The 25,510-nt window shown below is 41.0% G+C and overlaps 1 long non-coding RNA gene across 1 annotated transcript; it reads left to right on the top strand.

Moving 5' to 3' along the window:
* On the top strand, positions 1-25,133 carry LOC138752687 (uncharacterized). Its single transcript, XR_011350841.1, has 3 exons — positions 1-82; positions 8,598-8,691; positions 24,775-25,133. It is a non-coding gene; the product is annotated as an uncharacterized lncRNA (long non-coding RNA).
* Positions 25,134-25,510: the final 377 nt, after the last annotated feature.

Raw genomic sequence — 25,510 nt, 5'->3', positions numbered from 1 at the left:
GAACAAATTCCTTTATCTTGTCTATAATGAAGACACACAATCACAAGATGCTACTTGCTGCTACAAACGATACCAGTATCAGGTAGGACCATAAATGCCAGTGGAAGAACCTGGCTCAGATTAGTTCAAAGTTTGTAAATTTAATGTAAACTTACAAAAAGTAATTGTAGGTTGGATTCATTAATCAACATTTCATTGTTATTGTGTGTTCTCATATTGCACTGCATTAAATCCAATGAGCTAATTAACTAGATAATAATTTTCTCTGTATGTTCAAGGATGTCTGAAACCTTGGAATGACATCTAGTCAAAAACCAAGTCCAATCTAAATCTGCAGATGGTAAAGGCATTCAATTAACCTGAATTACTTTATTAACCTATTTTCTTAGCTTCTAAATTGCTGCAAAAATTGGTGTAATTCTTTTTTGTGCTGAATTTGTATTGTCAGCAATTAATAACCCTCCGATGCCTTCCTTTGTGGTAAATTATACATGATGTCCTGGTGTGGAAAGTCCCAGTGCTTACATTCATATTTAATAGGTAAAACACACCCAAGGAAGCTCAAGGAATTTTTTTCTGCATCTAATTGCTTTAATTTGGAGTGCATTGGTCTCGCGGGTTAATGGAAGTGGTTTCATTAATGAATTTCCAAAGGAATTGAGTGAATTCTTGAAAAGGGGATAAAATGACAAATGGGGAAAGGACATGGATAAAAACATAGAAATGCTGGAGGAACTCAACAGCTCTCACAGCATTCATAGCTCTTTCATAAACCTTGAAGCCTTCATCTACACTATTGTTTCATGATAATGCAAAATTACAGCCTCTCAGTTTCTACTCGGGCTAAACAAATAAGCCTGATCTCTACTTTGATTGTAAAAGGAGAAGCACAATTCAAATTCTGTCACTCAACAGCTTGCTGTATCACCAGTGATCCTTTATTTATCCTCAGGTCAGCATTTTCAAGTTCAAGTTCTTTTTTATTATCATCTGACTGCACATATACAACGAGACGAAACTGCAATATTCTAGACCACATTGAACATACATACACACACAATACACAACACATAATAATTGCATACATTTATAAAGATATAATTTAAAATAATTATACATACATTTTGGAATAATTTACTTGGTTACAGGATTATAGGAGAATACCGCCCAGTACCAGCCCTAATGTTTTGCCGACCTATCTCAACCTACTCAACAATCTTAACCTCATCAACTTCACATCTATAACCCTCTATTTTTCTTGCATGAATATACCTATTTAAGAGTCAATTAAATGTCCCTATTGGACCAGCTTCCACCATCACACCTGGTGATGTATTGCAGGCATCCACAACTCTGCGTTTAAAAAATAATACCCCTGACATCTCCCTTAAACTTTCCTCCCCTCATCTTATGCAAGTGTCGTCTCATACTTAATATAATCAGCCTAAGGAAATGCTGTTGGCTGTCCACCCTGTCTCTGCCTCTCATATAGACCTCAATAAGTCACCTTCCATCCATCTTTGCTTCAAAGAGTAAAGCCACAGCTCTGTTAACATTGCCTCATAAGACACATTCTCTAATCCAGATAACGTCCTGGTAAATCTCCTTAGCACCTCTCCAAAACTTTTCCTTCCTTGTCTTTGCTCTTTGGCTTTATATTTATATTTGCCTCATTCTGATTTCTTCCTTCCTTTATATCTCTCAGTAGCTCCCATAAATAGGATGTTGTTCTGCATGATTTTCTTATCAACAATACCGCACTGTAGAAGCCCCTTCTGGCCCATGAATCCCGTGCTGCCATTTACACCCAATTGACCTCCCAACTCCGTATGCTTGTGAAGGGTGAGAGAAAATCTGAGAACCTGGAGAAAGCCCACACAGGTCATGGAAAGAACATACAAACTTCCTTACAGACAGCCCCAAATTCACTCCCGGGTGGCTGGCTCTGCAATAATGTGAAATGCAACGTTCATGTGTAAACAAGCATTCTCATGCAACTTTAGGGAGAAATTCTTCCCAAATATCAACTACAAAACCACCAGCACTGAAATAAACCCTCCCCCCCCCCAGGTGTTGCCAATCATAATTTGGAGTGGCCATTTTGGGTGGTTCGCTGAACAAAAGTGAGCAACAACAGCTCTGGGTGGAATGACTACTTGTTCTATGAGAGCACCTACTGGTGACTTTGTGAGAATTGGTCCTTGAATACATGATCATTGAATCACAGAGATTTACAGCACAGAAGTTGGCCGCTTAGCTCTTGATGCTCATGGACTTTAGATTAATCTTATTTTCCAGCTCCGAATAAACAGCACTGCATTTTATGTTTCTCCCAGCAGTTATCTGGTAATTTTAAACATGATGAGAATTCAGGACCCATTTAGGCAGTGAATTCCAGAACCCTGCTACCGGTTGCATAACAATTTTTCTGCAATACTCCTACCAATTAACGTAAATCTATTATCTCTTCGGTTAATAGAGAAAGATCACTTCACAAGAAAAGAGGAGCAGAGTGGCAGAAGCTCATTGGTTCCTCAAGCTTGCTACACGTGGTCATGGCTGATCTAACCCACGCCTCAAATCCTCCTCAATGCCAGTTTTACATGGTCTTCAATTCCTTGATCATTAAAAAAAAATTTTAAATGCCTCCAGTTAACTATCACCATGCCCTCCAAGTTAGAGAATTTCAGAGATTCACCAACTTCCACAAGAAGAAATTTTCTTTGCTGCTTGATTTTAAGTGACCACCCCCTTAACTTTCAACTTTTGATTGTAGTATATACACAAAATTGTATGAGAAACTCAGCATTCATAAGAAACAAAGATATATACCCAAGCTTTGGTCCTGAGACTTTCATCAAAGTATAAGTAAAAGCAGGCAGGCACCTGAATAAAAAAAGCAAGGTAAGGGAGGGGAGGGGGAGAGGCACAGGGGGAGGAGCAAAGGCCAAAAGCCATGAAACCAGAGGTGGATATACTGTGGATAAGGTGGCAAGAAAGAAAAGAGCTGAGAATTGATCAGGGGTATGAGTAGATCTGTGAATACAGAGCTGGAAAGAGAGAGAGAGAGAACAGCAGGATAAGCAGGATGAAATAAGACGTAGGATCAGATTTAGAGAGGTGGTAGGGGAGGGTGGGGGACGACAGTCAACAGAAACTGGAGTTGATGTCAGTGCTGCCTGGTCTGCCCAACTGAGACCACCTGCACCACCTTACATTCTGTCTGAGCACTCTCTGACTGGAAAACATTCTTCTCCAGTTTCCATTTCCATCCTCTCCATCTCTCTCCTTCCCTATCCTTATGTCTTCTTTCCTTAAGCTTCCCTCCCCTTGACACACACGTTCTCTGATTCTGTCTCTCTCTCTCTCTCTCTCACTTTCTTTCCCTCTCTTTCTTTTCTTCCAGCTCTACATTCACAGAGCAGCACATCATCTCCCAATCAATTTTCAGCCCTTTCTCTCTTGGCTTTTGGCTTATGCTCCTCTCTCTGCCCCTTCTTCCATCTTCCCATACCTCTTTTTTTCCAGGGTCTGTCTGTTTCTTGTTCATACCTTGACAAATGATTCAGGCTCAAAATGTTGGTTACATAATAAATTTTTGCCTTCAATGGATTTTGAGGAACCTGCTGATTTTCTCCAGCAATTATGTGTATTTAAATATTGTATACATACCTTCATTGGGTGGGGCATCAAGTATAAAAGTAAGGAAGTCATGTTGCAACTCTATAAAACCTTATTTGGACCGCATTTGGAATACTGTCACCTCATTACAGGAAAGATGTAAAGGCTTTGGAAAGGGCACAGAAGAGGTTTAACAGGGTGCTGGCTAGATTATAAGGTATGAGCAAAGGGGAGAGGTTGGGCAAACTTGGGTAGCTTTCTCTGGAGTGTCAGACAATCAGGAAAGACATGATTGAAATTTCTAAAATTATGAAGAGTATAGATAGGGCAGACAGAATCTTTCTCCCAGGATAGAAATGCTACGCATTAGAGGACATGAGGGAGAGGGAGAGTTTAAGGTAGATGTGAAGAGCAAGATCTTTGGTACAAGCAAATATAATAATGTTTAAAAGGCTTCTAGTCATGTTAAGTCACCTTTGTTTATCGCTCATACCATTCTCTCATGGTAAAGGTGAGATAGCATTTCTCAAGGACCACAGAGCATATTTACATAAATATAAAATTTGCAGGGAGTAGAGATATATATATATATATATATATATATAATGTGCAAACAGCTGAGTCTTAGTTCATGATAATGAGTTTATTGTCATACATGCAAATACAATTGTACAAGGCACCAAAATTCATATTTGCTGCAGCCAAATAGGTATTTCTGTTAAGCAAAAACAGCTACAATAGTATCCATTAAATTACTCCAGAATGAAAAGATATTAAATATAAAAGATAGATCAATAGATATATGTTACAGTGAGTGCAAGAAAAAAAGTTCAATAAATTGTATACTTCAATAGGGCAGAAAGGTCTTCTTGTGGTCCCCAAAATAATTTTTGATTAGAGAAGTAAGGGAAGGTTCAAGTGTCTCATAGCCATTATGAAAATAACTGTTCTTAGGTGCTGGACTTTAGGCTGAAGTTGTGACCAGGAGGATGGGGGCCTTTATGATTTTCACTCTCTGCTAGAGGCAATGCCTCACATAGATGTCTTCATAGATTGAAGGCTGGTACCTGTGAAGGGCTTGATGATGTTTGCCATTTTCTGCAGGCTTCTACATTCCTGGGTTCTTGAATTCCCAAACCAGGCCATTTCCACCAGTTAGTATACTTTCCACAGTTCCCCTGTAGCAGAGTGCTGGAGTATTTGATGACATGCTAAATCCCTTCAGAAAGTAGAAGCATTGGTGTGCTTTCTACACAGCTGCCTTGATTGCAGGCTCCAAAAGAGATCCTCTGAAAGTGGACTCCCAGGAACTTGACACTAACATCCCATCAATTTGAAATCCACAATAAGCTCCTCAGTTTGTTGACCTTGAAAGCAATATTGTCAATCTGGCACCACCCAACCTGATTCTCAATCATCATCCTATATCCCATTTTCAATTTTTCAGCAAAAAAAATGGAGTCGTCAGTAAATTTACAGATTTTATTGGAGCCAAACTTAGTTAAATGATCATGAGTGAGTAGGGAACAAAGTAGAGGACTGAGAATGTAGCCTTGAGGTGCCTCCATATTTATGGTTAGTGAGAAGAAAGTGATGTTGCTGATTCATACTAACTGAAGTCAGGGATCCATTTGCAGAGGGTATGATAGTGTCGAACACCAAATTGTAATCAATGAACTACAGCCTGATGTCCAGGTGATCTAGTGAAGAGTGGAGGGCCAGAAGGATGGCATCAATTGTTGACCTGTTGTGATGATGGGTGAATGGAAGTGGGTCGAGGTCCTTCCTCAAACAGGTGGATTTACCCCATAACCAAGTTCTCAATGCACCTCATCACAGTAGAACTAAGTGCCACCAGTCGATAGTTATTGAGACAGGTTATCTTGTTGGGTGCTGTGTACTCAGAGCTGGAAACTAAGATTAATCTTGTTCTTCTTGGTATGTTAGATGTCCTTTTGAAGTAGGTGGGACCTCAGAAGGTAGCAGCAAGAGGTTATCGGCAAAAAAAATTCCAGCTAGTTGGTCCATGCAGGATTTGAGGATGCAGCCAGATGCACTGTCTGGGCTGGATGCTTTCTGAAGTTAACAATTGTTGCTGGACACAGTGGTCAGCCAAACCAATTACCAACATGTCTCTCAGGGCCTCTTCCAAAATATTTCCAAAACTAAATAACTCCGGCAACTTATGCCAAATATTGGCTCACCATTTTGCGTGTCTTTTGCTTTAGGGTGTAGAATTTGTCTCTTTCCGTGATCCTCACTGGTTTTGGGGACAGATGCTCTCCAATCAGGTCACATAACTCTTCATAAGACTTGGTATTTGGTTTTGCTGGTGTCAATTGGGCCTTGATCAGTCCGCATGTTCTGCTCCCCACCTCACTTAAAAACAGTGTCTATTTTTTTTTCTTGCAGGTTTCAGTATCCCTCACATCATGGGAAATGCAGTACATATTGAACCTATCCACATAGTCATACCATTTCTTTATATTTTCCAATTCGTCATCTAATTATTTTAACTACATATTATTCAGTTACAAGTAAATCCAGAATTTATTCTCACTTTTATTCATCCTCCTCTCAAGTTTCTTCCCTTTTCCTTTCTTCCTGCTACCGAGCATGTGCTTCTGTCTCACGGTAGCCTGACATCGTTCCTTTATTTCCACTCCATTTTCACCTCCGATGTCCTTTTTCCGAAATTCTATTGATCCCGTTATCTGGAGTTTTTCCTCGTCCCCTTTGGAAATAGCATCACTGGAGAGGAGCTGTAAGCATGTCTTTATTTATTCAAACATAGCACCACTCTGAAACTCTCCCCACAATGCACTGCACACCTGACATCCCCATGCACCACGTACCTGATTCACGTTCCCATAAGATGTATCAGTGTGATGCAAGAGCAAATCAGCAGAGATGAACTTTGAGCATATAGTACCAGATCTAGGGATAGTTCCCTGAACAGATTTATGGAAAGTATGTACCTTAATTCAAATGTTATTGCATGATAGATGAGTGGAGAGAAATTGTGATAAAGGGATTGACATCCTAAAAGTGAAAATAGTGTATATATAGTATTCCTGGAGTGTAGCATGTGGAAAATGGAATGGAGACTGGAAATTAGCTTTGTAAAGCAAAAGACACACATCAATAATGTTAGAGTGAAACATCACAAAAAAATATTTGCATTCCTTGGAATTCATAACAAATATGGAAGTTTGCATTTATACCCGTGTGATTGGTCTTCAATAGTAGAGATTTAAAAATTAAATTCCAAGATAATGGCATTTTTGGTAACGAAGGTATTTGTAAAGCCTTTTTATTCCCATATTTATTAAATGTAATTATGAAGTAGAAATAATTAAGCTATAATTAATGTCTTATCATGTACTTCATTAGAGCTATTATTACGCATGTTCAGAAGTAATTTTTTGATTTATTTTGTGAGTACATGCATGAAATTCTGCAGTGAGGCAGAATTACAACTTATTGGTAGTCCAAAACAAAAACTGTGCACAGTATATACGGTAGATGTGAACAAATAAACAACTGTAAACAGAAAACAAATGTAAACAAACTGTGCAATACAGAGAGAATAACAAAAATCAATAAAGTGCACAAGTAAGAGTCCTTAAATGAGTCTCTGATTGAGTTTGGTATTGAGGAGTCTGATAGTGGAAGAGTAGCAGCAGTTCCTGAACCTGGTGGAGCAAGTCTTGTGGCATCTATACCTCTTTCCTGATGGCACCAGTGAGAACAGAGCATTGCTAGGTGGTGTGAATCCTTGATGATTGCTGCAGCTCTCCAACAGCAGCATTCCCTGTAGATGTTCTTGATAGTGGGGAGGGTTTTGCTTCTGATGTCCTGGGGTGTATCCACTAACTTTTGCAGGGCTTTATGCTCAGGGGTATGGGTGTCCCCATTCCAAACCATGATGCAGCCAGTCAACACACTTTCCACCACACATCTGCTGAAATTTGTCAGGGTTTCTGAAGTCATACAAAACCTCTGCAAACTGCTAAGGAAGTAGAAGCGCTGATGTGCTTTCTTCATGATGTCATTAGTGTGTTGGGTCCAGGAAAGATCCTCTGAAAATAGTGACTCCCAAGAACTTAGATTTGCTCACCCTCTCCATCTCTGATCACTGGATTAAACACCTCTGGCTTTTCCTTCCTGAATATTACTCAATATCATCAACCAGGATTCCAGAAACTTATTAGCACTGAACTCCCCCCCCCCCGACCCCCCCACCACCCCATCCCTAACAGGAACATGCAGTTTCTGAACTCTTGGTAATTCATCATTAAAACATTCCACTTTCCAGCTGCCCCTTACTTGCAAACATTCACTCCCCATAAACTTCTACAAGTTCCTGCCCACTTGCTTGATAATCACCCTTGCCCCAAATTAGGATTTTAATTTGTGGACCAGTCCCATCCTTTACCTGAACTATTTACAACTTACTGGAGTTATGGTCACTGTATCCCAAGTGCTCCCCCACTGTCACCTGTCACATCAGTCTCTTGTTCTATCTTATTCCCAGTGTTGCACCCTCTCTTATTTAAGGAAGCTCCCTTGGACACACTTAACATTTTCACCCACTATAAGTCCTTTGTACCATCAGTTCCCCAGTCAATTTTTGGGAAGTTAAACCCCACCAGAAATACTACTAGAATTGTGATTGAAATTAAAACACTGAATTTATTTTCAACCCAATGGGATGTTTGTGACTCACACATTTGTCCTCAAAATATCTCCATGTGGATTTGTTTTCAAGGAGGAGCTTACTTTCTGCATCGATTGCTGATGTCTGATTAAATTCTGGGAGATGTCATTTGCATTTCCATATTAATTGCCCTGCTGTGTCTTCTAAACATCAGATCAAATTCCTGTTTGCATGTTTGATCGATGGTCCTTCTGGCTGAGACTGTTAAGGAAGATCTTGGTAATTACTTATTTTCTTATTACATTTTTCCCTCCAGAGAGAAACCTATGTGAGGAAAAAAAAACTGCTCAAGCAACTTTGGACGCCATGTTTGGAAAAGCAACAGATCTTACAGCACATATCTATTGAAGGTACCAATGAAATTTGCCTATTTTAATATCGACACTTTGATTAACAAAATGCATTAGCTATTCCTGGTACTTTGGCTGAGGCACTGATAATTCTTTTTTTCCCATGATGCTGCTTGACCTACTGAGTTCCTCCAGTGCATTGTGCTTGGCTTGAGATTTCAGCATCTGCAGTTTCTTGTGTGTTTTCATATCATCAGGAATGATCTTGAGAGTTGTTAGGATAATGAATAGCGTAAATTACCGGTAAGAGGTTTGTGGAGTTAATGAGCGTGGCAGAGAGAAAAAAGTGAGGGAATAGGATAGAAATGTTTGATCATGACAGTCATCACAGACTTGAAGTCAAATGGCCTTCTGTGTTGTTAGGAAATATTATATGTGAAAAATATGAAATACCTGGAGGGAGTAATGTGATTTCATACTTATTACAACATTTTGGATTCTTGGTGGAAATTGACCTCAGTTTCTCACCAAATGTATGTTCTCACTGTACTTTGGTACCTATCAAAGTAAACTTGATCTTGAACAGTCCATTCTGGGAAAGATGATAAATTGCTGAATGGATTTCCATTGAAGGTCAGTACACATGGCTGATGGGTTTATGGGATTTAATCCAGGTTAGCATTCTGAAAGCAATGTTTTAGATGGTCCAAAATTGACAGTGAGGCTTAAATTGTTGGTGAATTAGAATTAGTCCAGGACCTACTTCTATTTACATAATCATGGTATAAAGGATGCCCTTTGTGTTTGATTGGAGGGAGATTTCAATAAAATGAAAAAGGTAATGGGTGAACATCTGATTAGAAATATTTTGGACAGGCAATTTCAAGCAGTGTAAAAGATAATGCAACCAATCCTGTATATGTCCATAAGCTATAGAAGCAGAACTATGCCATTCAGTCTGTGATAGTACAGATTCTATCACCAATGTGTATATGCACATATGTACAGATGGTAGTGTAGGATGACTGTGATTGGCTGAGAGTGTAGCCACACCAACTGGCAGGTCTTAAAGGATTGTTCCTAGCCAGACCAGGTCATTCTGGACTGGTCGACCTACTTGTGATAGGCTCCAGTCTTTTAGTTAATAAAACCCTTGGTTTGGATCAACAAGTCTTTGGTTCTTTTGACGCGCGTTACAATTTTATTAACTAAAAATAAATTTTGAACCAATGAAGCTGCAATAGTATGTGAAGAACCTATTTGCAATCTCTTCATAGATAATAGCATTTGATTCTTTATTCATATATGAACCTCTTTTGTTCACCATAAAACCCTTTTAGTTTCAACTTTTAAAACATTATCATTGCCATTTGATGTATTAGGTTGATCATTATTATCAAACTAATAGAACATCCCTGGGTTAAGCTTTAGCATTAAACAATATGGTTCACTCACCATTGAATTGTAGGTCACTAATCATTGGTGATCACAAGTCAATAACCACTTAAAGAAGTGGTTATTCCTTCAGAATAACTTAGAAATCAATTTGCCAAAACTAATTTGAATGTAAAAGAATTGATGATATGTATCTAATGCTCTCAGTCATATGTTTTTTCCAGATAGTCATCATAAAATGCTCATTCTAAAATGATTTTCTGTGTTACTTATGCAATCAAATGTGAAAAAGAGAAATCTTTTTTGTGTGGAGCAGTTCATAAAAATGACAAGTATAAACATAACAAATATTATGAAACATCAAGGGTCAAACAGCATTTGTAGCACACTTTTAAATGTTTCCAAATTGTTAATATGAAATTGTTAAAGTGCTGAATATATTAAAAGTTGTATTTAGGTCCAAGCTAATACTTGAGGATCTCTACTCGTGTGTACTTTTAGGTTTATATACGAGAGGTCAGGTAAATTTTTGGTTAAATTCTATTCTGATGAAAAGTCATTAACATGAAACTGTAAGTCTTTTCACGGGTACTACCCAACCCATTGGCCATTTTTTAACAAATTTCCCAATATGCTATTTTGCTTTTGAACTTCGGTAAGTTTTACTGCTTCTTATGCTGATTAAGTACCCAATACATGAAACCAATATGAGAAAAATATTCTATTAGTTCCCTCAGAAAAGTTGCACTTTTATTTGTACTGTAATTCATTGGAGCGACTTCATCTCCAACATCGAAGTACTCGAGATGGCAGAGGCCGACAGCATCGAATCCACGCTGCTGAAGATCCAACTGTGCTGGGTAGGTCCCATCTCCAGAATGGAGGACCATCGCCTTCCCAAGATTGTGTTATATGGCGAGCTCTCCACTGGCCACCGTGACAGAGGTGCACCAAAGAAGAGGTACAAGGACTGCCTAAAGAAATCTCTTGGTGCCTGCCACATTGACCACCGCCATTGGGCTGATATCGCCTCAAACCGTGCATCTTGGCGCCTCACAGTTCGGCGGGCAGCAACTTCCTTTGAAGAAGACCGCAGAGCCCACCTCACTGACAAAAGGCAAAGGAGGAAAAACCCAACACCCAACCCCAACCAACCAATTTTCCCTTGCAACCGCTGCAACCGTCTCTGCCTGTCCCGCATCGGACTTGTCAGCCACAAACAAGCCTGCAGCTGACCTGGACATTACCCCTCCATAAATCTTCGTCCGTGAAGCCAAGCCAAAGAAGAAGAAAGAATTCAATAGATTTGGCAGATGTAATTGGTGATGCAATATAAGAACACAGGAAATATAGGAGCAGGAGTAGGCCATCTGGCCTGACCAGCCTGTCCGCCATTTAATAAGACCATCGCTGATCTGGCCATCGACTCAGCTCTACCTACCTGCCTTTTCCAATTAACCCTTAAGTCTCCTACTCTGTAAAAAAATTAGCTGTGTCTTGAATATATTTAATAAGGTAACCTGTACTGCTTTCTTGGGCAGATAATTCATTACTCTCTGTATTTTGATACAAATGATGTAGCCCAATTATTTGTTGCCCTCATTGTGTAAAGGGCAATTTACCAGATTAGAAAGCCTCCGTGAAAATTAATAGTGGCCTTTGGGAAATAATCTAAACAATTCAAACATTAAAATAAGTTACGACTTCGCTCATGCTATCTCTGCCATTAATACAAATCTTTAAGCTTCATGTATAAAATGTTTCAGACACTCCTAATCATTTTCCATGTTGCTGAAATATTAACTTATCTAATTAATTATGATGTTTAATCCTTAGGGGTTCTGGCATATAACTGTATAAATTGGCTAGTTTTACATGATTGAAATGCACAACTGTTCATTGATCATCTCTTTTAAGGAAAACAAGACTACCCACAGAGATTGCTCTTTGATGCTTGAGTAGTGGCAATTAATTATCAGATTTATTCTTTAAGCCAAGATAAGAAAGGCTTCCATTAACTTAGTTTCTATCCACCTGGGAGAAAAATGCAAGAGATTGATTGTTAACATCCTATTCAACTGACATAACAAATATTTCTAAACATTTAGCACTGTGGATATTTTATACAGTTGGACCTCCCTCGACAAATTTCTTCTGCACATTATCTCAGGTGTTCCTTATGTTCTCTCTCTTCTCTTTCTGAAACATAAAATACACATCTTTTCATTTGTCCAGTTTTGCTGAAGTGTCCTTGACCAAAAACGTCCACTGTTTCTCTCCCCATTGATGCTGCCTGACCCGCTGATCATTTCCAGCATATTCTGTTTTTATTTTGAACTTTTAGTTTATTCAATGTTTGATAGTTTAAATTAATGTTTGCAGAAGGATTGGTAGGTTTCAGACTTTCATGCAGCAGGCCTAGAGTTCATTAGTCTCCTCAGTCAAGGAAAACATACTCCTTGCATTCAATCTGTCAACCCCTTCAACAATTTTGTGAGTTTCTATGAGATCTTTGATTCCTCCAAAATTAGGCGAATACTGACCCTGTCTATGCTTTTCTCTCCACTTATGGCAAAATTGCCTTCTTTGGTACCAGTCTAATGAATGTCTTCCTTCTCTGTCAAGAACCTCTTTTCCTTAAGTGAGACTACATCTGGAGAAGATCGCCACTTAATGTGTAGTTTCATCAAGACTCAAGACATCTACAATATTTCCAAGTTTCTTTGGTAATCAAACCATCTTGTTATGAAGAGCAGGATTCCTTATTGTCATGTAATAGTACAGAACATAGATTACACAAAATTGCCTTCTGCCTGTTATAAGGCAAAGTCCCAATTTATGTTACCTGGTGCCTCTTACAGTAAGAAAAGCAAAAGAGAGTCCCTTCAGAATCATTGAGTGTCCATGAATTAGCCTCCAGCACTCTTGCAGCCTCTGCCCCTGCACAGACCTCTGCAACATGAGCTCCAGATCCAAATCTTCAATACGATCAGGAAGCCTTCAGTGCCAAAATCTTGTAGCCCTTGTTGCCCTCAGCGTGCTCTTGAATCCCTGTTCCAATATCTGGTTCCTTTGAGCCAGTCTCCAGCAACCCACAACTCATGCGAGTGCCTGACCACAAGTCGCGCGTAGCCTGAGTGGGCCCTTCAGCTGCTGACCCTCTCGCTGGTCCACTGCCATGGTCATCCCCTTGTAGGGTCATCTCCTCTGCTTCTCCTTCTCAATGGCGGGGGGAGGTGGTGTTCTACCCATTTCTGGTGCCCTGCAGTAGTCGGTGGCTCCCCCAATTTTCTGCAGCCCCCTCGTGGCTGCTGCCGAACATAGGTGCTGCCATTTTGGGTATAGACCTCTGCGGTTTCAGGATTTTAATTTATAAGCAGTCAGCATCCTTAATAGGCTGTTTAATGCCTGTAGGAAACCGTCTGCATTAGGACCAGAAGATTGAACCCTGCAGAGCATACTGTTTGCCCTCCAAATGTGGCTGTAGGCTCTCAATGACTTGCATACAAGCACGCTTAGGTCACTTTGAACAACATTATCAACATTACTAATCTCCTAAAATTAGCAAATATTTTGCTTTAGTTTTATATCATCAAAATGATTGCCAACAGAAATGTACATATAATGTTCCATTACCCATGTTGCTGCCCACTGACTGGTCTTGTCTGTAAACCATGAAACCCATTTACATTCTCCGCAACACTTCCACAAGGATGCCTCAACCAAATCACTGCTGTAAATTTTATGCATCTGCGCGCCATGGTTCTCTGCCAATCTTGGCTGCCAACGTGAGAAAGATCTGTTTAGGCATGTCACTCTTGATTCTGTGTGCTCTAACCTGTTGACCAACTTCTTGTGTGTGACTTCATCGAAAGCCTCATAACTTGCATGATGAAGGGAATATTTGGAGTCATGGAGTCATTTTAATTTGGAAGCACCAGGGATACAATGTTTTTCTACATGCATCACTAACTTGGTTAGAATGTTAGGTAGTGGTTCTTTGCCTCAAGGATAGCACATGATTGTACAGTGAACTCAGACTGATCAAATTATTTTGTGTGGGACAGTGATGTGTTTATTCTGTTATAAATAATGTGCAAAGTAACAGTCATTAAATGAGTCCCTGATTGAGACTGTTGATTAGGAGTTTGATGGTTGAGGGGTAGCAATTGTTCCTGAACCTGGTGGTGTGAATCTTGTGGAATCTATACCTCTTTCCTAATGGCCGCAATGAGAACAGAGCATGTCCTGGCTGGTGTGGATCCTTTATGATTGCTGTGCTCACCTAAGGCAGCATTCCATATAGATTTCCTTGAGGGTGGGGAGAGTTTTGCCTGTGATATACTTGGCTCTGTCCACTACCTTTTGCAGGGCTTTCTGCTCAGAAGTCTTGTTGCCTCTATATCAGGCCATGATGTAGCCAGTCAGCACACTTTCTACTACACATCTGCAGAAGGTTTTCCAAGGTTTCCAATGTCACACTGAACCTCTGCAAATTTCTGTAGAAGTAGAGTTGATACCATGCTTTCTTCATAATGACATTGGTAGGATGGGTTCATGAAAGATTCTCTGAGATAGTGACTCCTACGAATTTAAATTTTCTCACTTTCTCCACCTCTGATGCCTCAATAATCACTGGATCGTACATGCTTGGTTTTCCTTTCCTAAAGTCAACACTCACGTCCTTAGTCTTAGTGACATTGAGTGAGAGGTTGTTGTTAGTACATCATTCAGCCATGTTTTCAAAATCCCTTCTGTAAATGACCCATCAGCCTTTTCATAAAGCTCATTAGGGTGGATCATCAGCAAATTTGTACATGGTGCTGTCATCATATGGAGCACACAGTCTTGGCTGTATACGAGTAGAGTTGGGGGCTAAGAATGCAACCTTATGAATGTGGTCTGCCGGTGTTGATAGAGATTGTGCAGGAGATGTTATTGCCAATCTGCACTGATTGGGATCTGGACAATGAGGAAATCCAGGATCCAATTACACTGCGGGGTATAGAGGCCAAGATCTTGGAGTTTACTGATCAGTTTTGAGGGGATGCTATTGAATGCTGAACTGTAGTCAATAAAGAGCATCCTGATATATGCATCTTTGCAGTCCAGGTGTTCCAGGGTTTTGTGTAGAGGCAGAGAGAGGTCATCTGCCATAGATCTGTGGCTGCAGTAGGCAAATTAGAATGGATCCAAGTTGCTGTCTGGACAGGAGCTGACATGCTTCAACACCAACCTCTCAAAACACTTCATCTTTGCGGATCGGTAGTGATTTGGGCAAGTTACCATACTCTTTTTGGGCACTATTTTTAATTTCTAATTTGAGATCATAACACCATAAGACGTTGGAGCAGAAATAAGCTATTCAGCCCATCAAATTTGACCTGCCTTTAATTATCAGATGATCCATTTTCCCACTCAGCCCCACTGCTCAGCCTTCTCTCTTTAATGTCAAATCCCCTGGCTAATCAAAAACCTATCAATCTCTGCCTTAAATTTACCCAATGACCTGGCTTCCACAACACTTGTGGCCACAATGTCCTGGCTAATCAAAAACCTATCAATCTCTGCCTTAAATTTACCCAATGACCTGGCCTCCACAACCACTTGTGGCAACAAATTCCACAGATTTACCACCCTCTTGCTGAAGAAATTCCTACACATCTCTGTTCTAAGTGGACACCCTTCAATACTGAAGTTGTGCCCTCTTGTCCTAGTCTCTCCCTTCATGGGAAACAACCTTACTACATCTACTCAGTCCACATTCAAAATATTTTATTGAGATTCTTCCTCTTTCTCCTAAATTCCAACAAATATGGGCCAAGAGCTGTCAAACATTCCTTATATAACCCTTTCATTCTCTGAATCATTCTAATGAACTCCTGAACCCTCTCCAACGTCTCAAATCACGAGCCCAAAACAGCTCAGAATACCCCATGAGGTCTCACCAGTGCCTTTTAAATCCTCAATATCACACCCCTCCTCTTGTATTCTATTCCTCTTGAAATAAATGGCAGTATGTGAAGCAATCACATTTCGGATTATTACTTTTTTTTCATCTTACAATATATTGAGTTTTGTGGCAAAGAGGTTCCTAAGTTTGGCTGAATTTATAAATTCCTTCTCTTTTTCTTGTGCATTGTTCTTGAGCTTGACTTCCCCATATAATTTTAATTATAAATATTCTCAGATATGAAAAAATGCTGTTTTTTATAAATCTGCCTTTTGCTCTTGCTCTTGGATAAATGCTGATGAGATTTTGGGAATGCAATCTGACATTATTTAACACAGGCCTGAAGGTATCAATTTTCAGATTGTTGATAATGGAGTAGATAACTCCAGCCTTCATTCCATCGAGGATATTTACATGAGGTGGTGTCTTATTAGCCAGCCTCTATCCTCAAAGACCCCCACTACCCGGGACATGGCCTCGTCACTCTGCTTCCTTTTTCTCATATCGGGAAAAAGGTACAGGAGCCTAAGGATGAGCACTCATCGGCACAAGGACAGCTTCTTCCCTGCTGCCATCAGATTCCTGAATAATCAATGAATCAAAGTCATTCTGGCTTACTTTTCTTGCACTATTTTGTATTTTAATTTATTGTTATTGTGGTAAACCATTGTTGAATGTATTTGCCTGGTTGGGCACACTCGCTGGCTGGCTGTACCTGTGGCCCCTCCCACAGGCTCCTGTATAAAGGTGATTGTTCCACAGCCCCCCTCCTCAGAGCAGTACAGATGTGTCTTTGTTCTTTAGTGAATAAAAGCCTGTTGGTTTGTCAACCTTATTCTATGAGTGATGGTGCATCAGTTATAAGGGTGGTTTATAGGAATGTTTACTCTATGACTTGTTCATGACAATAAATTCTGATTCTGAAAAAGATGCTGCTGAAGCACATCCCCATCTCAGGATCACTCCCTGGTGTTGCACCACACCCGTACTTAATTGGTCTGTACCTAGGAGGCCAACTGTGCTGGCTTGAAGCTTCCTCTCCTTCAGCAGTATGGTTGCTATCATGGCATGGTCTCCATTGATGGTGTGAGGAGGTCCTGCCCTGAAAGATGTGATGGACCACCCTCAGGTCGGTGATACTTGATAATATTTAAACGTCTCTGATATTCATTGCAAACCCATTAAAATTTGAAGTGAATAATTAAAAACATTACCTTAAATAATTAAACAGTTAATTAAAATGCATATGTAATTAGATGTACCAAAGTTAACTAAGTGAACAAAAATAATTTACCTTTTTTGCCACCCATTGATCATCATTGAATCAGTAAGGCCTTGAATCTTGCATGAGGACAGATCAAAGTGGCAATTCCCTAAGTGAGAGCAGCGGAAAGTCAGGAGGAACTGCCTTTACCACTGGATTTTGTGAGGATTCCAGTAGTTAAGAAAACCTGTCAGAAAGGGTTCTGTGATTGTCATTGATTGTGTCTAAGTGCTAAACTTACTGACATTTAAAATGCTATCAGAAACTCAGCCTTCTCCATTGAGATTTGGTTCATTGTTTTAAAGTGCTGGCTGAAAATTCATAGCTGGACTGTGCATGCAGATTCCCTCCTTGAAAAATTTGCTTTTACCATGAAAATAGCTGAAGTTCCCTTAAAGAACAATTTCAGTTTAAAAAAATGGAAATATGAAATATTTTAAATAAGTCAACCAGGTCAACATTTTAGCCAAATGCTATTTTACTCATCAATTTTCCTGTTTATGAAGAATTAAATTCTCTTCCCTCTTTGATAAAGTGTCTTAACAACCAGTTTTTTTGGCCTATATTTTTGCTCATTCTTTTTATAATACAATAGAAACTAGGCCAGAGTTCTCCTCACCTATCACCCCTCCACATCCACCATATTTCTGCAATTTTCAGACTTAGATTTCCATCTACCCATCCCTTTCCCTCTCTGCTTTCTGTAGGCATCTCTCTCTAAGACTCCATTGCCCACTCAACCCTTTACACTAATGGCCCTCTTTGTACCTATCTCTGTGATCTCAAGAAATGCTACATTAGCACCTACATCTCCTCCTTCCACTATTCGGGACCCCAAACAGCCCATCCAAGTGAAGCAACACTTCACTCATGAATCTGTTAGTCATTTTCTGTCTCCGGTGCTGTCAATGCAGCCCCCTCTACATTGGGGAGACTGGATGCAATCTGGGAAATTGTTTTGTTGAGAACCTTCGCTCTGTCTGCTGCAACAGCAAGGCCCTCCCAGTGACTAATCACTTCTATTCCACACCCCATTGCTATTTTGACATGTCTTTCCATAGCCTTATGAATTGTCAAGTTGACCCGCAAATTAGAGGAATGACACCTTATATCCTGTCTTGGCAGCGCTAACCAGACAGCATCGATATCGACCTCCATTCTCCTTATTTCCTCATCCCTGTTTCCCTTCCTCCAACTCCCTGACCCTTCCCTTCTCTTTATCAGAGAGCTATAATTCTTAACCCTCTTACCTCTCTCCTTATCACTTTTCAGTTTCTTTCTCTTCTACCCTCCCACCTGTATTGCCTCTTACCCATGAGTTTGTGCTCCTCTCCCTTCTCCTTCCCCTGCTTCCATTCAGGTTTCTGTCAGATTTTCAGTACTCTTGAAGAAGGGCTCAGGTTTCAACATCAACTGCCTTTTACTTTCTATGGATTCGATGTGAGCTTCAAGATAATCATGTTGATGAAAAAAATCAGTTTAATGTTTTAAAACTTTTGCTTTCTTTCTTTAAATTGCATCTCATTCTCGATAAATTCTTGGTTGTTTGATAAATATGAGCTGCACAGAGCCTCAGTGATATACCAGCCCAAAAATTATTATCTTGGGCCCTTTATTTCTTGTAGTGGAAGTGGTATGAAAAGCCTATTTTATTTCAAGAATGCTGATTAATAGTTTCCAAATTTTCTGCATTATCCTTTTCTGAAAATCCATTCATCAAAATTTGGAAATAATGCCCACTTTGAAGCAGGTCTCCAGGAGTTGCAAAATGAAAATAATCAAATATAGAACAAATAAATGATGCAAAAATATAGGATGTTACAGTTCTTGAGAACTTATTTAAAAATGATTTGGTTTAACATAATATACTTTCAAAAAGTGCTGACCTCCTATGCAACATTGCTATCACTTAGAATGGCACCAGTAACAGACTGCATTTTTATCAATGAGAGAACTGCAGCAGAGCTATTAATATTCATATGCATCTGGCACTTGTCCCTATATCACTTGCTACATGATTATCTCATCATTTTTCTTATTGGCATGAAGGTCAAAATAATCTAAATTTGTGCTCCAAGAAGAAGGGATTTAAAACGTCACAATTAATGTCGGTTCTTGAGCTTGGTCCTGAAGGAACCTGAGGTGGAGCAGATGGCAAGATAGAATGGGAGTAATAAATACATGTTATTTATGAGTAGCTTTATTTAAAGTTGCCAACAAAAGAAATTAACAGTGTTATAGCAATGCTCTAAAGCTTTTATACCTTTGAGAAGAAAGCTTATTTCTTTCCACCAGAATTCTTCTGCTCTTCCTTCCCTCCATCTTCCCCCTCTCTATTTTTTTATCCTTCCGATTCTCTGCTAGTCTCCCCTTCACACATACCCTCCTTCCTCAGCACATACCCACACACAGCCTGCCACCACTGATCTCTCCCATTTACCATTGGCCCCAGGAGTGTTCTGTACCTGCCACTTGGAGTTGGCTGAATTATTTTATTCTTAGAGGAACTCAGCTAGTTAAGCAGCGACAGTGGTAGAAGCAGAAATGTCAAGAAATTAACAGAGGCACTCACAATTCAGAGCCCCAAACAGTCCTTCTAATTGGGGCAACACTTCATCTGGAAATCTGCAGTTGTTGTTTACGACATTCAGTTCTCCTAGTGTGGCCTCCTCTACATCAGAAATTATGGGTACAGACTGGGGTTCGATTTGTTGAGCCCTTTCACTTAATCCACCGCAACACCCAGGATTTCCAAGAAACCAGGCAACATACCTGTTTATGGCCTACTTTACTGCCAGTTGAGGCCACTTGCAAATTGGATGAACAGCACCTTCTATTTTGTCTTGGAAGTCCACAACCAGATGGCATCAGCATCAACTGTCAATTTACAATAACCTTCCTCCTCGATTTCTCACCTATCCCCATCCTGTTGGCTTTGCCTATCTCTCTGGCTTCATTCCTTTCCTTATCCTTTTTGTTCCTCTCTCCAGCTTCTCAACCAGTCCATCATTTACACTTCCCTTCCTTCACCTCCCCAAACCTTTTCCTTTTTTCTGTCAGAGTGCATCTTCCTCTGTGTAGTAAACCACTGTCTGTATATTGATCTGCTTGGGCACACCCATTGGCTGACTTTCTGTGGCTCCACCAAAAGACTCCTGAATAAAGGTCACTGTTCCATAGCCTCCCCAGCTGAGGACAGTCGATCAGCATAGATGTGCCTCCATTCTATTGTGAATAAAGGCCTGTCAGTTTTGCAGCCTTTGAGTTGTTTATGGTGCATCAATTTTATTCACAATAGATATTGACAATGGAGCAGATCTTGAAGCCAGAGAAGCTAGAAATCGACCTTCAATTGCCTGAGGCCTCTACCAACTTCGAACTCTGGCTCTGTTGCTTTGAGGCATTCTTGCAGGCATCATCAGCCATCGCTCAGTCAGGGAACAACAAACTACAGATACTGCAATCCCGGGTTGGGTCCCTGGTGTACTTGATAATTAGGAACACTGCGACTTATATGGAGGCGATGGACATCTTGAAAAGCCAGTACCTGAGAAAGGTAAATGAAGTCAACACAAGACATCTCCTGGTGTCCTGAAAATAGTGACCTGGGGAATCAAATGCCGAGTATCTCCATGCCCTGTGAACCCTTGGACGGACCTGCTAATGCAAGGCCAGATGGCCGCAAAGAACACAGAGGACCTGATTAGAGATGCCTATGTTGCAGGCATCAGGCCCAATTATATCCTTCGGAGACTATTAGATTAAGGTGAGCTTAATTTGTGGAGGGTGGTCGAATTGACAGGCACACTGGAGGTGGCTTTCTTGGCTAACAACGCGGGTACTTCATGGTTGCCCTGGGCGCAGCCAACTGGGATATGCCACCACCATCACATCTCGTCAGCAATCCAACCATAGCTACTGTACTCAGTGAGCACCCAAAGTGCTTCTGCTGCCTGGGAAAGCACCCGAGGAAACGCTGCCCAGTGAAAAATGCAGTTTTGTCCAGCTGTGGGAAGAAGGGGAACTACGCGAAGGTGTGTAGATCCCAACCACCTCTACCCACAGTGCTGCGTGTGGATTTTGGGGTCTGCCATATTGGCCTGCCATCTCAGAAACCAAGTGCACCATGTGCAAGTTGTGGGGGCCGCCATCTTTGGTGCCATCTCTGAAACTCAGCAGTGTTCCATGCGAGTTGTGGGGGCCATCACCTTGGGCACCATCTTCAAGATCCAGCAGTGCCTCATGTGAGCCATGGGGGCTGCCATCTTGGATGCTGCAATCTCCCAGCCGAACAAACGAATGCTCTGTTGTACTGACAAGCAACGACTTGGCACTGGCCTCCATCACGTTGAACTAGGGTAGTCCACATCAACTCATCAGATCAATGATCGATATTCAGGTAAATGGCCACGTGACAAGTTGCTTATTTAATTGTGGGAGCTCGGAGAGCTTCATCCATCCCAACACGGTGCAGTGCTACTTTCTCATGGTAAAGCCAGTAAGCCAGAAGGTCTCCTTGGCCTCAAAGTCCTATATGGTTGTTGTCCATGGTTACTGCATACTGACCCTGACCGTGTGGGATATGGACTACAAAGACTTGAAACTCCTAGTGATGTCGCAGCTATAGGCTCTTGTGCTACTGGGACTGGAGTTTTAATGTCACCTTATAAGTGTGACAGTGGAGTACGATGGGCCCCATTTCCACCCCCCCCCCCCCCACCATCTGTAACCAGCAGTTTTTAAACCACCCACTGTGCTCTACCAGGAACTACCCTTTAGTCATCCGCCCCACCACCTCCAGCCAACAACTTAACCGACCAGCACATATGACGATGGACACTCTACCCTCAAAATCACCCCTCCTCCGCTGTTTGCCAATCTCACCCCCAACTTTAAACCTTTCGCCACCAAAAGTAGATGGTACAGTGCCCTGGATAGAGCCTTTATTAGGCCGGAGGTGCAATGGCTACTCAATGAGGGGATCAATGAACCCAGCACCAGCCCTTGGAGAGCACAAGTGGTGGTGGTGGGGAACGGGGAGAAAAGCAGAATGGTTATCGACTACAATCGGACCATTATTAGATACACAAAGCTGGACACACCCCTTCCACCGTATATCTGACATGGTGAACCAAATCGTGCAATATCAGGTATTCTCCACCATCGACCTAAATCCGGCACACCACCAGGTCCCCATCTGACCAGAGGACTGCCAATATACTGGTTTCAAGGTGGATGGCCACCTCTATTATTTCCTGAGGGTCCCCTTTGTTGTCCACAATGGGGTCTCGGTCTTCCAGCAGGAGATGGACTGCGTAATAGACCAGTATGAGCTTTAGGCCACATTCCCATATCTGCACAACATCACCATCTGAACCCTTGATCTGCAGGATCATGATGCCAACCTCCAAAGATTCCTACAGACCGCCAGACTCCTCAACCTCATGTACAATAAGGATAAATGTGTATTTCGCACAACCCGCCTTGCCATCCATGGCATTGAGAACGGAGTCATTGACTCCGACCCTGACCACATGTGCCCACTTTTGGAACTTACATAGCAACATAGGAAGTAGGAACAGAAGTAGGCCAAAATTGGCCCATCGAGCCTGCTCTGCCATTCAATACGATCATGGCTGATCTAATTTATGACCTAACTCCACCTACCTGCCTTCTCCCCATATCCCCTAATTCCTCTATCATGTAAAAATTTATCTAACTGAATTTTAAATATGTTTAATGAGGCAGCCTCAACCACTTCCCTGTTTAGAGAATTCCAAACATTCACTACTCTCTGAGAAAAACTATTTTTCCTCATCTCTGTCCTAAATCTACTCCCCCGAATCTTGAGACTGTGTCCTCTCGTTTTAGTTTCCCCGGCCAGCTCAAAAAACCTTCCTACATCTATCCTATCCATACCCTTCATAATCCTAAACTTCCCCTCCCCTCACAGCCTCAAAGCCCTGACAAGGTGCCTGGGCCTTTTCTCTTCTTGTTCCCAGTGGGTCCCCAACTATGAGGACAAGGCCAGCCCCTTGTTAAATCCACCTCTATTCCCCTGACACCAGAGGCCCGTGCAGCCTTTAGCCATATCAAGGCAGACATTGCCAAGGCTACGATGCACACTGTGGATGAATCCTGGAATGGGATGCATCTGACTGCCACACTTAATCAGGCAGGCAGACTCATCACTTTCTTTTCCCACAACCTCCAGAGCCCTGAAATTCAGCATTCCTCTGTCGAGGAGGAGAGCCAAGCCATTGTCAAGGCAGTATGGCATTGGAGGTTCTACCTGGCTGGCAAACAATTGACCTTGTTGACTGACCAATGTATAGATATGTTCATATTCAATAACCAGCAGTGAGGTAAAATCAAATATGACAAGATATTGAGATGGAGAATCGAACTCTCCATCTACAATTATGATACCTTGTACCGGCCTAGAAAACTCAGAGCCCCCCAGATGCTCTATCCCATGGAACCTGTACCAGCATACAAATCGCCCACTTACAAGGCCTTCACAATGATCTCTGCTACCCTGGAATCACCATATTCTTTCACATTGTCAAGGCTTGTGATCTACCCTACTCCATTGAGACCAGGTCATGACCAAAAATTGCCAGGTCTGTGGGGAGTGGAAATCACACTTCTGTTGGTCGGACAGAATGCAGTTGATAATGGCCACCTGTCCATTTGAACAAATGAGTATCAATTTCAAAGGACCCCTCTCCCTTTGACGAGGACTCATGTTTTCTGTTCGCCATTTCCTGCCCAGACGTGACAGCTGCCACAGTCGTAAAGGCCCTGTGCAGTCTCTTCACCCTGTTTAGCTTCCCCTGTTATATTCATAGTGACATAGGAGCCCTCCTTTTTAAATGACGAGCTGCACCAGTACCTGGTGGTCAGAGGCATTACCATAAGCAGGAATACCAGCTACAACCGACAAGGAACGGGCAGGTGAAGGGGAGAATGCTACAGTCTGGAAGGCTGTCCTCCTAGCCTTGTGGTCTATGGGAGAAGAAGGAGGGAAGTAAAAAGCTAGGGGGTGATTGGAGGAAGAGATAGAGGGGAGGGTGCTGCACCAACAATAACTCCAAAAGACTGGAGGTGATGCAAAACTGATAGAATGGAGGCAGGTCCATACTGGTCGACTGACCTGATCTGGGGAGGGGGCTGTGGAGCCACAGGTAAGCCAGCCAATGGATGTGCCCCAACAGTGGTTTACCACATTCATCCCTTGTTTTTATAAAGAGTCTGGTGAGGTGAAGTGCATTAGGTACAATCACAAGTTAAGTCTCTCTGGCATTTTTTTTTCTCTCTCTTTTCCTTTTTTTTCTCTTCTTTTTTTTATTGTATTAAGAGAGGGTAAGGGGGTAAGAGTTTGGGTTTTTTTTTCCTAATTGTTGTAAGACATGTCGAAATTTAAATTTGCTTCTCTTAATGTTCAGGGTTTGAATAATCCTATAAAGCGTAAGAAAGTACGTACTTGCTTATTTAAAAAAAAATTAAAGTAGATGTGGCCTTTTTACAGGAAACTCATTTGACAGATAAAGAACACTTGAAACTTAAGCGGGACTGGGTTGGACAAGTCTTCTATTCATTTAATTCAAAGGCAAAAGGAGTTGCGGTTTTGGTACATAAGAATTTACCGTTTCAATTGCAAGATGAGAAGAAAAATGGAGGAAGACTACTTAAGTTGAATTGTATGATTTCTAATGAAGCCTGGACTTTGATTGATGTTTATGCTCCAAATGTTGAAGATACTGCTTTTATTACAGAAATATCTTTATTATTGGGACAAGCTAATTCCAATGTGATGATTGGGGGGGGATTTAAATATGGTATTAGAACCGTTATTGGATAAGTATCCAAAGGTAATTAAGAAATCTAAGATGGCGATACATATGGCTAATATGTTGAAAGATTTGAATTTAGTTGATATTTGGCGTAGATTTAACCCTACACAGAAAGACTTTTCTTTTTATTCTTCTCGACATAATTCTTTTTCAAGACTTGATTATTTTTTAATTTTGGCACATTTACAAGATAAGGTTATATCTGCGAGGTTAGTTTCGGATCATTCATTGTTATTATTGGAATATCAAAGTTCTCAAGTTACACAACATACTTTAAGATGGAGATTTAATGCTATGTTATTACAAAAGCCAGAATTTATTGTTTATTTGAGAAAACAAATTGAGGATTTCATTGCTAATAATGTTCACTCTGTTTCTGATCAGTTTGTTTTGTGGGACGCAATGAAAGCT

This window comes from Narcine bancroftii, chromosome 1 (assembly GCF_036971445.1).
Source record: "Narcine bancroftii isolate sNarBan1 chromosome 1, sNarBan1.hap1, whole genome shotgun sequence".
Lineage (NCBI taxonomy): Eukaryota > Metazoa > Chordata > Chondrichthyes > Torpediniformes > Narcinidae > Narcine > Narcine bancroftii.
The sequence above is the reverse complement of the archived record's forward strand: the minus strand, read 5'-3'. Positions and strand labels throughout refer to the sequence as shown.